Source organism: Gopherus evgoodei, chromosome 8, assembly GCF_007399415.2.
Source record: "Gopherus evgoodei ecotype Sinaloan lineage chromosome 8, rGopEvg1_v1.p, whole genome shotgun sequence".
Taxonomy (NCBI): Eukaryota; Metazoa; Chordata; order Testudines; family Testudinidae; genus Gopherus; species Gopherus evgoodei.
This window is the reverse complement of record NC_044329.1, coordinates 70,694,552-70,710,288: the sequence shown is the minus strand read 5'-3', so window position 1 is coordinate 70,710,288 and position 15,737 is coordinate 70,694,552. Positions and strand designations below refer to the sequence as shown.

At 41.5% G+C, this 15,737-nt stretch overlaps 1 protein-coding gene across 3 annotated transcripts in view; it reads right to left on the bottom strand.

The window, feature by feature from the left end:
- The window catches only part of VAV3 (vav guanine nucleotide exchange factor 3), a 248,589-nt gene that overhangs the window by 194,811 nt on the left and 38,041 nt on the right, over positions 1-15,737 (bottom strand). The window contains exon 1 of one of the 3 annotated variants that reach the window (XM_030574177.1): positions 13,381-13,493. The exons of the other annotated variants lie outside the window; for them this stretch is intronic. The gene's annotated coding sequence lies outside the window, so the exon portion shown is untranslated. Of the gene's footprint in view, positions 1-13,380; positions 13,494-15,737 lie in introns of those variants that run through there. 3 annotated transcript variants of the gene reach the window in all.

The window sequence follows — 15,737 nt, the reverse complement described above, 5'->3', positions numbered from 1 at the left end:
TGGCATGACATGACATATCATAGTCACCATCTGAAGACTGAGCCAACTACAGCTCAGTGAGAGTTTGGAGACAGCCTGGTAGAATTCAGCAACTGAACCAAAGAGGCATAAGATGCGTCCACTACAAGGTCTAGGTCTCCAATCTGTGCAAATCTATTTGGATCCAGATGGTGTACTTGCTGTCTCACTGGAAGCCAGCGAAAGAGACAGGAAATGACCACTGCTTGTGAGAGTTTGAAACTGTTGGTGCTGAAGAGATGCAAAGGATTTGGGACAAGGGAGGAATTGCCTACCTGCTCTACCTAAAAGATGTTCAAGGGATATACACACACACACACACACACACACACTTTGAATTGCACACATTGCAAAGAGGATAAGAACTCACCATGAATTAGAGGAAACTGTATGTTCACCATGAATTAGAGGAAACTGTATGTATGTGTGTGGGTAACAAAGTATATGGTCCCTCAACATTTTGTAATAGCAACAAGTGTGGAAATTTGGGTAAGAAATATCACAAAACAATGGTTTATGAGAAATATTTATAGCCTGGGGAGGGTAGGAGGCAAAAACAGATTCTAACAAATCTGTACTCATGTTGTAAAAGCACTCATTCAACATTAGCAACCTTAGGTATTAGAAAATATCTGGGATGGTCATGGAATGTCAGATAAGACAATGGCTGACAAATTCAATGTAATGCACCGTAAAACAAACCACAGCAGTCAAACCATAAACTAAAGGTTTCCGGTAGTTGTGTGTCAGATGTACAATTTATAGAATAAGGAACAGAATAAGAAGATTTGAATCAGACACAAATGTGTGTCAGGTTTACAGAAGACAAGACATTTCATTGGATCTGCATTACAAACTTCTTTCCTGGTTTCAGGGACTTTATGGTTCCATGGAGTGGAATACATGCCTCTTTATCCTGCTAACTGAGGAGGCCAAGCTCATGTACTCCTGCCCCCACCGTAACACTACAATGTGTCTGAAGGAAAGTGGTTTGGTGGAGTCTGAGACTTCCAAGAATTGAGTCACAAAATAACCTACACAGAAATTAATCAGGGGGGAGGGGTTGTTACTTTTTAAAAGTTACAGCCACCAGGTTTGTTCAACAGAGTTTATATTACAGAGTACGCATTACATTTAATGGTGTCCGCACAATAAAATATATACAACACGCTTGTAATCACTGACTAATGCTCTACATGCTAGAAAGGTTAGCAAGGAGGAGCACTTTGTACATTCATCAAAGACAAAATCTGCCAATATAAAGAAAAATTAAAGCCTTGTGAAATAAATCACCTTTAAGGAACTGGAAGCTCAGCGGCAAATGACCTACCTGAAGGAACAGGAGTTGTAATGAGCCTAAAACTTTGCCCAGATTTGCCAAAAGGTTTGAGAACATTTTAGTAAGCCAGAAACACGTTTCATCCAAGACTGATGCCACCCACTTCCTCCCACATCCCTTGTCACAAGTTTTTTCTGTAGACAGGGGTGTGGGGAGGAGGGGGTCTAACTTGCCAGCCCATATGAAGATAAGCCAGATTAGCCACCCTAGAAGAATCTGATGGATAGAGGGAACCAGCCGTCACACAACCTTGACATTGAGGGGGAGGAGGGTTCAGAAATGTCACTAAGATATGTCCTCTAACCCCCCAAGGACAGCAGGAAGCATGTGGCCCACTGGTAGAGAGGAAATCATGGAGGAGGCGAAACAGAGTCTTGGCCTAAGTCAGGGTGGGCAAACCTTTTGGCCCAAGGGCCACATCTGGGTATGGAAATTGTATGGTGGGCCATGAATGCTCACGAAATTGGGGGCCAGGGTTTGGGAAGAGATCATGGCTCCGGCTGCGGGTGCAGGCTCTGGGGTGAGGCTGGATATGAGGGTTGGGGGTGCAGGAGGGTGCTCCAGGCTGGGACTGAGGGGTTCGGTTCTTAGCCAATTGGAGCTGTAAGGGTGGTGCTTGGAGCAGGGGCGGCGTGCAGAGCCCCCTGGCTGCCCCTATGTGTAGAAGCTGGAGTGGGGACATGCCGCTGCTTCCGGGAGCCACACAGACCTACAGCATGTGCAGAACGGGGCAATCCCCTGACCTCGCTCCCTGGCTGGAGCCCCGGAGCAGGGCAAGCCCCGGATCCTGCTCCCCAGTGGGAGCTTGAGGGATGGATTAAAATGTCTAAAGGGCCGGATGTGGCCTCCAGGCCATAGTTTGCCCATCCCTGGCCTAAGTTCTCTTCTGACCCCTTCAAGAAATGAAATGGTTTCTAGAGATCTTCTCCCCATCCAAGCTAGAGGAAATGATGTAGGGATTAACAATTTTGTCTTGAAAGCATGCAAAATTTAGCACTGTTTGCTATGTTTTTCCCCTGAGTGTTTCTGCTCATTCAAACCAGAAGCGCAAAAGCAAAAATACTAGTGTTACAATAAAACAAGACACCTTTAAAAATCAATTGAACAAGGCCAACAGAATGCCCCATGAAACTAAGCAGTCAATTTTTATCTAAATAAATGTACTTGCAATGGGAGAAGATATTAGAACAAACAAGGATATGAACAAAAAAAGGAAATTAGATATTTGAAAACAAAAAGTTTTTTACTTCACTGGGAATTTTGCATGAATAAGGACTGCGAGACTTGGCCTCACCTTGGGGTACAGAGCAAGGACATCATGGTAAACACTGAGACAATCCCTCTACATACACCAATTGTGTGGTCTGCTATAGTCTCACTTTCAAAAGCATTTCAAAAGCTCATTCATATAGATAAATTATCTATTTTATCCATCAATACATTACATATATATCACATATACATCAGGACCCCTGCTACCATTCAACTAGGTTCCTCACCATGAAAATATTCCTACTAAAACTGAAAATAGAAGACTTCAGCATCATATTGCATGATAAAGAACCAACAGTTACGTCAAATCTGCAGAAGACTCTGTGATATCTGCATGTTGTGCATTATATATAATAAGCTATAAAAGCAAATAAAATAGTATTAAACAATCACATCCACCTGGCTTTCTATTTTGAAGGAAATTGTGTTAAGATAAATCACTACTAATATTAGTGGAAATTAAATAAAATTCCTAAGAATATTCTAAATGAATGATTAATGGGATGAAACAATGTATTAAGTACATGAAAATTACAAGAACAAGTAAGTAGATTGGTAAGGGGTAAGTAATGGACCCCGAGTTTGACATAATTCTAACCTCTATTATCTAACATTCAGTAGATATTGTGTGGCAACACAACACATCTATTATCTCTTTGCATGAGTCTGCCTCCGTGACCACACCATTAGTTACACACAACATAATTTCTTCAAAATAACAGGCCCCCTGACAATATGATGAAGTCGCCCTGTCAGCTGAAAGCATACTTAGTAAGTTGGTTTTACACTTAACAGTTCAATAATTATCAATTCTATCGCTCAAATGGATTAAAAGGTTTATCGTCTCTGAACAGTTAAATTGACCATAATAGCTTCCTGACTATAATCTGAAGGTTACTAAAACCAAAAAGACATGCATATTTATTTTCACTTTTGTTTCAGTAAAAGTTATTTGAAATTATATGGAAAAATCCTTTACAAATTAAAAACATAAAATGCTGCATTTGCAGTAAAGATCACATTCTAGAAAATCCACACAAGACATTCAGGATATCTCCTTCAGAGAAAGATTTAAGATAAACTTTTCCCAAACAAATATAAATAATTTGCAATGGACATTTTTCTCTATGAAAAATACATTTTAAACAAAGATGGCCATCATCATGGTAGTTCCAGCAAGGATCAACTGTTAGTATTTCTTGGGTTTCTCTTAATTGGGACTTGAAGCCTGTCACATATTTACAATTCAGATGCTTCTGTAGATAACACTGGACCTTGCTTGCTGGTGCCTCCTCATCCTGGGTGTCAACCTCTGACTAGTAGGTTTAGCCCTCTAGATATAAGGGGCCTTGTGATGTTACTGTGTTTCTTCCAAAAACGCATTATACCTTGCACTCCTCCAGAAATGCACTATGGGGACAACTGTCAACGGCACAAAAGACAGTTAGGTACCTAACTCTCACAGAATTTCACTGAGTTGGGCACCTATCAGCCCTCTGTATCTCTGAAAGTCTCTTCCACTATACACACAGACTTTCAATCCAAACCTGGGTTTCTCTTCTTTCACAATGTTACATAATTTAAAAACACTTAATAAAAAGTTATTACCCTTTACAAACAAACACACTACAATATTTGGACATCATGTTCCAGATCACTATAGTAAGCTTCCTAGTCAATGTAGTGGTGAGTGGAGTGAAGTTTTATTATTAGACTGGAATGATCTAGTGCAGGGGTGGCCAATCTGTGGCTCTTGAGCCGCATGCAGCTCTTCACAAGTTAATATGTGGCTTTTTGCATAGACGCTGACTTCGGGGCTGGAACTCCAGGCGCAAGCTTTCCAATGTGCCAGGGGTGCTCACTGCTTAACCTCTGGCCCTGGCCCTGCCCCAGGCACCCACCCCTTCCAGCACCCTTGCTCCTCCCTCCAACCCCCCAGAGCCTCCTGCACACTGCAAAACAGCTCATGGGCAGGAGGCGTGGGAAGGGAGGAGGAGGCACTGATGAGCAGGGCCACCAGTGGCTGGGAGGCACTAAGAGTGAGCTACTGTGGGGCTGCTGACTTATTACTGTGGATCTTTGGCAGCACATATTGGTAGATTCTGGCTCCTTCTCAGGCTCAGATTGGCCACCCCTGCTCTAGTGTGTTATTTTTACTACGAGTAAAAAAAAATACATGTTTTTCTCCAACACTGCATTGCCTTATACCAGGGCTTAAATTATTATAGAGTATCGCCTGGAGCCCCCCACACATGCTATAAAAACTCCAAGGGAGTTGAAATGTTTACCAGAGCTCCACTCTGGACAGCTCCAGCTGAATTTAAGCCCTGCCTCATATGCCAAGTAAAATGGCCTAATTTTAAGAAGTTAAAGGAAAATTCTGCTTGCTTACTAGACAGTTGCTCCGTGGGGGGAAGGCAAAAGAGCATCATGAGACACACAACCAGTGCTCTCTCATCCTAAGGGGATACTCAATGCCCTAAAAGAGTTAGGAGAACGCAGGACCATGGCTTTGCCATTGTCCCCGCCCCACCCTATCTACCAGCTATATGGAGGATAGTAACCTGCAGAATGCCTCCCATTGTTCCCTCTGCAGCAGTGTGGCTTCACACCAGCCTTTGCAATGGGCTATGCCTATACGGCATAATTGATCCCTAAGTATTACAGATACTTCAGGCCTTTGTGTGGACTGGTATCTTGAAGCAGAGGGAAAGGTTACTCAACAAAACATTTTTAATCAACAAATTACTCACAATGAAATCCTACTCCAGTACATTACTTACTACTCCATTGACAACATTGCAGATACAAACGGTCTGCAAAAACTTGATAATAGAAGCATCTCATTCAACTTCATTTACGTTGTACTGACTCCTAAAGACTGAGCAATGGAGAGGTCTCACACAATTCTTACAGTTCCAGTGACACTTATCAAGTCTAAATTACTTGAGCTCAGTAGGATATCAAAACTGATCTCAGTCTAATATTAACAGAAGCTGTGTCAATGGAAGTGTTCCATACAAGTTCTATTACCACACATATTGAATAAATTCATGACCAAAAGGCAAGTTTCAAAAATTATAATGGGATAAAATTATATTTGTTTTCACATATAAGTTAATTGTGTGGAATTTTCAGTTGTTTTCAGTCTTATAAGCTGTAGCTTTTAATATAATCATATCTGACATCTCTATAGCACTTTTTCCTCTCTGGGGTTCCCAAATTCAGGGGTACTGGAAAAATCTTTATATTGGGGGGTGCTGAAAGCCTTTGAACCAAACTGTAAACCCTGTATATAATGGAAATCACTTCAAGTCAGAGGGTGTGGCAGCAACCCCAGCACCCTAGTTGCAGCACCTATGCCCAAATTATGTGCATACACCAGTACTGACATGCAGACAAACCCAACACATGTACAGCACTGTCAAGGAGACTGGACTACTGGCTAGGACACTGTGGTAAACCCCTATTCTTCTGAAAAGTGACACAAAGGTGTTACAGGCCCCTGTCTACTCTGTGAGGAACTTGATATTAAGAGGTCTGTCATAAACAGATAGTCAAGGGCTAATATATCAGAAGTACTTCATGTCTCTTTTGCCTGTAAAGGGTTAAGTTCAGTGAGCCTGGCTGTCACCTGACCAGAGGACCAATCAGGGGACAGGATACTTTCAAATCTTGAGGGAGGGAAGTTTTTGTGTGTGCTGTTAGTGTTTGGTTGTTGTTCTCTCTGGGTTCTGAGAGTGACCAGACATGCAACCAGGTTTCTCTCCAATCTCCCTGATACAGGTTCTTATAGATTCAAAATAGTAAGTACTAGGTAATAAGGCGAGTTAGGCTTATGTTTGTTTTCTTTATTTGCAAATGTGTATTTGGCTGGGAGGAGTTCAATGTGTATTGGGCTGGAAGGAGTTCAAATTTGTATTTTGCTGAAAAGATTTTAATTTGTACTTGTATACTTAGGCTGGGAGGGGATTCCCAGTGTCTATAGCTGAAAGACCCTGTAACATATTCCATCTTAAATTTACAAAGATAATTTTTACTGTTTTTTCTCTCTTTAATTAAAAGCTTTTCTTGTTTAAGAACCTGATTGTTTTTTTTATTCTGGTGAGACCCCAGGGGACTGGGTCTGGATCCACCAGGGAATTGGTGGGGAAAAAGGAGGGAAGGGGGAGAGAAAGGTTAATTTTCTCTCTGTGTTAGGATTACTTTCTCTCTCAGGGACAGTCTGGGAGGGAGAGAGAGAAGGAGGGGGGAAGGTGCATTTTCCTCTCTGTTTCAAGATTCAAGGAGTTTAAATCACAGTGATCTTCCACGGTAACCCAGGGAGGGGAAGTCTGGGAGAGGCAAGGGTGAGGGAAAGGGTTTACTTTCCTTGTGTTAAGATCCAGAGGGAGTGGGTCTTGGGAGTCCCCGGGCAAGATTTTGGGGGGACCAGAGTGTACCAGGCACTGGAATTCCTGGTTGGTGGCAGCGCTACAAGTACTAAGCTGGTAATTGAGCTTAGAGGAATTCATGCTGATACCCCATCTTTTGGACGCTAAGGTTCAGAGTGGGGGTTTATACCATGACAAGGTCTTAAAAGGTATCTATTTGAAAGAAAAAAATCAGTTTGCACAATTGCTTCTCCACTAGGAAAAGATATGTAATTAGTGTAATTGTTAAGTGATGAGCAACACAGCATCAAAGAACTAAGTGCTACAGACTGGAAGAGTGATCAGTATGGCTTATGATATCCATCTCCACAGGAAGATTATGTCTTTTTCGACCTACAATGTTTGTTACCTGCCACAAACAGAGCATTTTGTTAAAGCTTATTCAATATGGCATAAGCTGATGTGCAGTGACAAGAAATATTTTACAGTAAGCACTGAACAGAAACAGCTAATTAGGCACAAAAACCACAGGCAGGAATTTGTGACTGCCGGCATGGAGAAAGGATTTCTCTGTGCCACATCTCTGATGAAATGATAAATGAAAATGTAAAAGAAAGAACAACTTCACATTTCCTCCATTTATATAAGTTTAAATGATATTTCTCAGGAAAAGTACTTTAATGCTGAAGATCAAAGTACTTTAGTAAGAGCCACGTCTATTATTTATAGACAATATTCTGTATCTGAAATATTTTATATTAGCAGAGGAATTTTAAAGAGGGATGAGACACCAGCATAACCAATTTTAGGGGCCAAACTCTGCCTTAGATATTCATGTTCAATGCCTATTGAAGTCAATGGAAAGAGGAGACTAAACGGTCACAGAAATGTCTGATGTGAGGAATTAGGTACCTAACGGATCTTTTAAGAGTTCATCTTCTAAATTTCATTGTTGGAAAATGGAATACAAGTTTTTTCCTACTCTCTTTTTATTATGATGAGACCATCATTTAGCTGTGCAAGCTTTGCTTCTTGCTTATACTTCCTTACATTTGCTTCTGGTTCACTGAATATTCACTCAGCATTTGGAATAGATTCTGTCCTCAAATATTGATACACAGCTCTCACTGAAGTCTGGGAGTAAATATAAGCAAGAAGCAACCCTTGTACAGCTAGATTACTGTGTCACACCCTACTGAAAAGAGGATAGGAAATTGACTATAATTTGTTCGCCTCCAGCATCAGAATTTAGAGCAGTCTCTTTTAAAAAAAAAAATCTAACATAAGAGATATTATCTCCCTAATCCCATGCAGATCAATGAGATGATTTTTATTTGTTTTCTCATATTACAATATATTTCCCCATCACTTACTGCACTTTAAAAAGTATTTTGTCGGTTTTGAACTGTCATATGAAGAAGTTAACAGATTCCAAATGTATCACAACAGTAGAACTCAGGCAGATGAGTCACAGAGACTAGTATCCAAAAGGGAGGATGTCAGAACCCATAAGGAGAGATTACTGCAGTACAAATAAAGAAATTACATTATTTAACTCTGTGCCCTCTAGATCCATGGTTTTTTTCTTTGAAAATATGGGAAATCATCAACTAAGGGAGAGTTCAGGATACCATCTCTTAACAACTTTCTAGGTACCTACACTTACCCTGGCCTACAGGCTTTCTAACTGCGGTTTAAAAAGTCTTACAAGTGTACACACACAACTGTGGGTTCTGACGTAAGAATCAGCATTTTATATGAGAAAAATTGCAGACCAAATGTGCAGGAGGTCGGACTAGATGATCACATTGGTCCCTTCTGACCCTAAAATCTATGAATCTATGAAAAGAGATTCCAACAAATCGTACATATGACAAAGTGATTGGATAAAAAAAACTGGCTGTTGTCAATCTGTCTTAGAAAGTCTGGTAATTTGTTTTTAAAGAAGTGATGTCACATACATATGATGAGAACCACTACTCAGATAAGCCAGACCAGCGAAGTGGGAGTTGGGGGAGAAAGTGATTCTCCTAACTGCTTCAGAGAAAGAAACCCTGCAACAGAATAACCTGATTCAAGGGAAAGTCTCCCCCTAAGAATCTGGTTTATTCCCAGAGGCTTGAAGGTTTCTCTCTCTCTCCTCTTGCTTGTTTGTTTTAATATTTGTTACAACAAGTCCAACTCTGAAGATTGTTGCTATGCATATAAATGTCTAATCCTTTTTTTAACCCTGCTAAATCTAAATCTTAGACTAGGGCCTGCAAGCCTCACATTTCTTTCTGTGCCACAAAGCTGTCACCTCTTATACAAATGTAATGAATATTCTGTGATGACCTGCCCACAAAGAAAGTCCCAGTTTTGTAAGTGAAACTGTTCCATGACAAGGTTAGGAAAGTTATAATCTGACTTTGTAAGGAAAAATAAAAGGTATGTACCATCTACACATACCTTATACAACTATCAGTGAATGCTTGGGTCTGTCTATCCCGAGTTAACCTTTTCCACCCCCTGCCAAAAAGGAAAAAGTCAGATCCTTACCAAATTCAAAAAAAGAATCCCCCCCTAGATGTAGCTTTCCACATATGCAGTGCTCATCTTCTCTAAAATGATAAAGGTCTGCTCCCTAACATGCATAATCTTCATTCAAACCCAGGGTTCCCAAAATGCAACACGTTGCACTCCCACTACTGGATATGTTCTTTTTAAAAAACCTGCATATTATTTAGCATCAAGATATTTGATATTTAACAATAAGGGGATGATAGCAGACTCCGAAACTTACAGGATTGTTTGTTCAGGGTTAACAATTTTTCCCAGAAATCATTCTTGGCTCCTTCACAAATTTCAGCAGCCAAAACAGATTAAATTAGTTCTGCTCTGCCAACAGCTGTAATTGTCACTACATTCAATAAAGATAGCTGTAAGCATTCTAAATTAATCAAATAGGGACTTCTGATGAAGTCTTAATTCAGCATCTATTAATGCCTTTTCCTGAGCCTGCAAGAGGAAAAATTGCAACACTGAAGTGTTAAAATGGGATTTTAGCAATTCTGGCACCAGAATTGGTGAGGGGAGTGAGCACATATGGCCATTTCCAAATATGTTGTTTCTGGATCACAAAAGGCACCACAATGCAACTTAACCTATGATCATTATTGTTTTCCAACTTCAAATATAATTTACTGGCTTGTTAATGCCCTTAAAAGGACCTGGGAACAGCTGTCTTGGTAATCTAGTAAAAGCACATTGCACCCACCATCCTGCAGATCCAACACTGCATTCCAAATTTGCTCCGTTGTTCTGTGAAATGCCAGGGCTACAAATGCTGTGGAAACAGAATCCTCAGCCTCAGAGACAAGTTATACGGCTCACACAGAATCCTTAAGCTTGCAGTTTCTACTGGACGAAAAATTAAACACACCCATCCCGACTCCTCAAGGGGGATGTTTTGAATGTTTCCCTGTTAGTGTATCGGCCTTGTTATAGATATATACAGTTGACAACGAGGGCTAGAAGGGTTTAAATCATTAGCAGCTAATCAGATGGTTGAAGGCAATATTTTTTTGCACCTTCCATAGCTGAAGACTCATGATGTGAAAGTGAATAATTTCATTTTCAAACAACAAAATGTGGAGTATCAGTACTAATAATAAAGTGCCGGTGCCTTAAAAACACACAAAAACAAGTAGTCCCTGCCGCACGGAACATGCAATCCAAGAAGCAAATCCAGAGAGGATATATGCTGAGAAGTCCCGCAGAGGTAATAACTTGGGAGCTCTGTATTGTATTAACAACTTAACAGTTGTGAGCAAACATGTACAGCTGATGTTTGTAAAACATTTTATTTTACTCTAAATCCATGAAAATATTGTTACTACTACTACTAATAAATATTCCAGAAGACTCTCACTCTCAGGGAATGTAGGAATTAAACATCCTAGGCAAAAACCTCCAGAATATTCATAATAAACTAACAGTCAATGGTGTCTGGGACACTGTGGACAGAGCTTCAGGGAGATTCTTGTTTAAATGCCTTTGTTGTTCTCACTGCTCTGTTCCAGCACCAAGAAGATGAGAACTGATCATCTGTCTTACTTCTCGCCGATGGAGCAGAGGCACATTAGTAGGGTACAGAGCTGCAGACAGCACTGATGGAAGGAGACAGAGCAACATGGGTCAGAGCCCACGTCCAGACTACCCCGCCGTATCGGCGGGTTAAAATCAATTGCTCGGGGATCGCTATATCGCGTCTAATCTAGACGCGATATATCGATCCCCGAGCGTCCTTATATCGATTCCGGAACTCCATCAACCCCAACGGAGTTCCGGAATCGACACGGAGAGCCGCGGACATCGATCCCGCGCCCTCTGGACGGGTGAGTAATTCGATCTTAGATATTCGACTTCAGCTACGTTATTCACGTAGCTGAAGTTGCGTATCTGAGATCGATTTTCCTCCTCTAGTCTGGACGAGCCCAGAGAAAGCTAACAACTCCCCTTCCACTTCTGCAGGAGGCTCTCTCCTTCACTGCACTGGTGCCAGGGTGCTGGAAAAGCAAGGGGGGATTTGAAAGTCTGTCATCTTTGTTCCTATAGCCCAGTGATTCTTAAACTGTAGGTTGGGACCCCAAAGTGGGTCGGGACCCCATTTTAATGGAGTCACCAGGGCTAGCGTTAGACTTGCTGCGGCCCGGGGCTTCAGCCCTGGGCAGCAGGGCTCAGGCTTCAGCTTCAGCCCTGGGTGGCAGGGTTCAGCTTACAGATTCCTCACCCGGGGCTGAAGCCCTTGGGCTTCGGCTTTGCCCCTCCCCCGCCCCTTCCTGGGCAGTGGAGCCTGGGCTTTGAGCTTGGCCCTCTGCCCAAGATGGTGAGACTCAGGCTTTGGTTTTGGCCGCACCACCCAGGGTGATGGGGCTCAGGTGGGCTCTGGCTACAGTTCTCCCCCACCACCACCCCCAAGTCATATAGTAATTTTTGTTGTCAGAAGTGGTTCGCGGTGCAATCAAGTTTGAGAACCATGGCTATAGTCTCAAGTATGGCTAGAGGAACCAGTGTATCACCAGTCACAGAAACATTTGATGAAAAGCATCATCACACACACACACACACACACACAAACCTCCATCCTTTCAATCATGGAGGCATAGGCACCCCTGAAGCAGGAGGGAACCTGCTTTTCCAGAGACCTTACTGCAACTGGAGAAACAGAAGAGGCAGCCTGAGGGGGGGGGGGGAGAGCAGTCACTAAGTAGATAAGGAGGCCCAGACCATAGTCTCCCTCAGGAGAATTAATTGTATCAAGGAAGTACTGGGCATGAAGGGAACTGGGTGGTGCTGAGGTTCTGGATCGTAGGACAAAAAGAGAATTTTTGTGAGAGCCCTTTGTTAAAATGCTGGCAGAATATCACTGAACTGTGCTATCTCACATTGTACAAGAGCATTATTAAACTGCATTATCTCACTAGACCTGCCCGAACAGGCAGTAGGTTTCACATATTTAGTTACCTTTTCTGATAACTAATTATCTACAGCTTAATCCTGTGTATGCACTTCTAAATCATCTTTCCTCTGAGGATCCCAAAGTGGTTTACAAACAGCTAAGAACGGGGGAGGAAGACAAAGGGAAGGAAGAAAACAAGAAAAGGAAAGAATGGGAGCAGCTGGAAGACAGGGGAGGAAGGAGAAAGATAAAAGGAAAACACGAGAATCAGAAGTGATAGAATGGGAAAGGAAAGGGAAGATAGACAATGAGAATAATGTCACGAACAATGGTCTAGAGAAGAAATTAAAAATAGATGCAATGGAAACTAGCAGCTGGAATAGGAAAGGCCTGAATCAATGGTACGAAGATTAGAAAAAAAATCTCAACAGGAAGAGGTAAAAAGAGGCCACATTTGTTTGGCATTAAGATGTTTCCAGGTAAAAGCATTTATGAAACTGTACTTTAACCCAACATATTGATTATTGTCCACTGATCTTACATATTCACAGCTGTGACGTGCATAATGCTTTTTTAAAAGGCATATCTATAATATGCATTGATTTTCTGCTAGACTATATTTTATTGATCCCAAAACAGAGTTTCTAATCACTCACATTTCATTTCAGATGATGAAACATTAGCACTTCCCTGAATATTGCTTACTTTAAAAGTATCCCTGTAATCCACTTGATTTAATCAAGACTGTCAACAACTGGAAGATTTTAATAAATTAGCATTCAAGAGGCTCTGATGACCAAAGAAAAGAAAAATCAAAAAAGACAACAGCTACAATATGAAACACAGCTAAGTCTGTTGGTAAGGCATGCCACTTAGGGGCATTGCTACATTTATTTCAGTTCTTGTGACTGATTCCTGGGGTATAAGAGTGCACTTACTGCTGGAGCATCCCCTCACAGCTTGGCATAGTGTAGCATACTCTCTTCATCTAGTGCCCCCTGCCAACAGCTGCTCTGGCCCTGCAGTGGTCTGCCTCATTTCAAGACTCAGCCCTCCAACAAGTCATATTTCAAATTAACAGAAGGTGTAGCAAAAACAAGTATCTGATTCCTCCATCTAGTCTCCCACCCTCAATTCTGGGCCCAATGGTCTATATATCAGTTTCTCAGGGCTCTCAGAAGTCCTTATCGGCTTAAGTCAGAGGCTTTACATCACCTTCCCTAATGGCTGGTAGGGGAACCCAGGCCTGCCCTGCCCTCTACACTGGGTTCCACTCCAGGGACACTAGAACATGCAGGCAAGGTTCACTCCACTCACTTTCTGCCATCTCTCCGGAGTTCTCCCTACCAAGCATTTCTCTGGGCTTTCTCCTTACCCTGCCAGAGCCCTCCTGTTCCCCCAGGTCTCTTCATTCCCTACTATCGGGAGAGTGACTGCAGAGTTTCTCCCTGCAGCTTCCTTCTGCACTAAACTTCTGTTAACAACATCAGTCAGTCCCCAACTGGGTCACATCATTAATTACACCTGGCCCTCCCTCATCAGGCCACATTAGCCCTTTCATCATCTGCGTGGAATAGGCATCACACCAGGGCATGCTAGATTTCTGCTTGTATGATATTTAGTTGGATTTTATTCATAACTCCATTTTATTTGACAAGGCCCACATATTGCTTTACTGAAATGTTGAGATGTGTAACATTTTCTAAATCCCCAGGCAACATTACCTATTGATATTTCACTTTTAAATATCCAGGCTGCTCATTGGTACAAACCATATATATCAGACAAGAAGCTAAACCAAATATCTTCTATGTTTTTATGTACCCAAACTGCATATTGTAGACATCTACCTTCACGAAGATGGTTTCCGGTTTTGGGGGTGGTCGGGAAGGAGGCATAGGGATCTCATTTTTGACTGGGGAGTGGGAGTTAAAGACGATTATGGTTAGGAGTGAAGGTAGCGTCTTAAAAATGTAAAATGTTATTTTCTTGCTTCATATCAAGAATTGGTCTTTCCCCAAGACCTGTGTCCATGGGATCAGCTCCCAGCAATCACAGAAGATCTATAGGACCTAACACAACTTTCCACATAACAACATCTACCAAACTACCAAAAGTGAAGATTTCTGGTAGTTTCAATAGCTATTTTATAAAAACCTAATCTGTACTATAACCCAAAGGGAATTCCCATGTCTGAAAGACAAATACCATTAGAAGACTTGCAGCACAGTTGTAATTTAAAACCCACTGGCACTGGACATGCACTGTATACAGTATCTACATCTCACAACATTCTCTGGGATTTAGCCAACCATTCCATAAAACATTGATCCTTGTCCCTGCCCTTACACCAGCTGTCAATCTTTCTGGAACCCAATGTGGTAGTACAAGTACAACTGACTTGTTTCTTCTATCAGAGGAACCTGATAAAACCCTAATAAAATTGCTTTTATCTTAATTGCTTAAACCTATACCTGTATCCCTAACTGGTCACCATCTCTGGGGCTGGGAAGGAATTTATGTCTCCTTACACCTGCTACAATTCTACTTGAATAGTAATTCTGTACCCAAGTGAATCCCATCCAGTGCAGGAATTACTATGGAATTCTCAGAGCCCCCTATTTCTTCAGTGACATATAATCTCTCTAATTAAATAATTAATTCAGACTGGAGTAGCTATATAGATTCTTGTTTTACAAATTATAAGTTCTTTGATCAGTTTGAATTCCAGTTTACATCATCTAATTGTATTTAAAAAATTTACTTTTTTTTTTAATTAAACCTATATACAGCAGTAGGTTCCACATCTTGAGAATGATGATGATAAACACAGGGAATTCAGCATTTCCCTCTTTGTTTCTACAACCCTGATAAGGCTATATGGGAAAACAGATTGTTAGCAGGGGCTGCCCAGGTGTATACCAGAACATTCTCCCAGGGATTCCCTATGGGGAATACACCAGGTAGTACTGGCACAGATCAGGAGTGACCAAAAGTTGTTATTCTCTTATGGTTTTGTCCTTGCCAACATGAAATATGTCAGAGAAGCCAATCCAGGTCTTAAGCTATGTCTACACTTATGGCATCATAGAGAGTAACATACACTCCATGCCCTCCTACCAACAGATACAAATAGCAGTTTAGATAGTGAAGCACTGCTAGGGCAAGTAGAGTAAAGACATGTTAGAACACTAGGCTATATACCGTACACAACTCTCTATATATCCAAGCAGTGCCTCCCAAATCTATATCGCTATTTTTAGCAGTGTAGTGTCCCGCTGCCTTCCCACTGCCA